Source organism: Seriola lalandi, unplaced genomic scaffold (assembly GCF_002814215.2).
Source record: "Seriola lalandi dorsalis isolate HSWRI2012SDOR001 ecotype SW California unplaced genomic scaffold, Sedor1 jcf7180002054953, whole genome shotgun sequence".
Taxonomy (NCBI): Eukaryota; Metazoa; Chordata; class Actinopteri; order Carangiformes; family Carangidae; genus Seriola; species Seriola lalandi.
This window is the reverse complement of record NW_019525504.1, coordinates 704,707-705,369: the sequence shown is the minus strand read 5'-3', so window position 1 is coordinate 705,369 and position 663 is coordinate 704,707. Positions and strand designations below refer to the sequence as shown.

General features: G+C 39.4%; 1 protein-coding gene across 1 annotated transcript in view; it reads left to right on the top strand.

Annotated features, from left to right (window-relative positions):
• Window positions 1–663, top strand: part of LOC111645549 (disheveled-associated activator of morphogenesis 1-like) — a 29,551-nt gene that overhangs the window by 21,539 nt on the left and 7,349 nt on the right. The window lies entirely within an intron of this gene.

Here is a 663-nt window from a genome sequence, read left to right as displayed (position 1 = left end):
ACACACACACACACACACACACACACACAAACAAACACACACACACACACACACACACACAGAAACACACAACACAGTCTGAAGACACACAAGCTCCATGTTCATTACGTCACATAGTATTGTCAGAAAGACATTAACAGCGTGGGAGGGGTGATGACAGTTGTCTAGTGTTTTGTATGTGCTACATTCTAATATATAATCATATTATTAAATAAAACTATGTGTTCAGTAAGAGAAGATTTTATCAGCTTTATTCACTTTTATATTTTGAGATAATTCTGGATCCATGTTTCTAATGGAACCATGGAAACATCTTATTAATATGTTCTACTAATCATATATCTCATAATCTTTTACATGAGGAGCTTTTCAAATTAAAAGTTTGTGCATCTCTGTCTGTGAAGCTGCTGAAGTTTGTTCCTGAGAAGAGCGACATCGAGCTGTTAGAAGAACACAAGCACGAGCTGGACCGTATGGCCAAAGCAGACCGCTTCCTGTATGACATGAGCAGGTACACACCATAAAACACACCCTCTGTGGGGGTGACGATCTACTACAGGTCTTACTTTGTCCTGTTCTTACCTCAGATTGTGTTTCATCACTCTCCTCCAATTCAGTTATTCTCTGAACTACAGTGCTGTAATTAGTCTCCTCCTCCTCCTC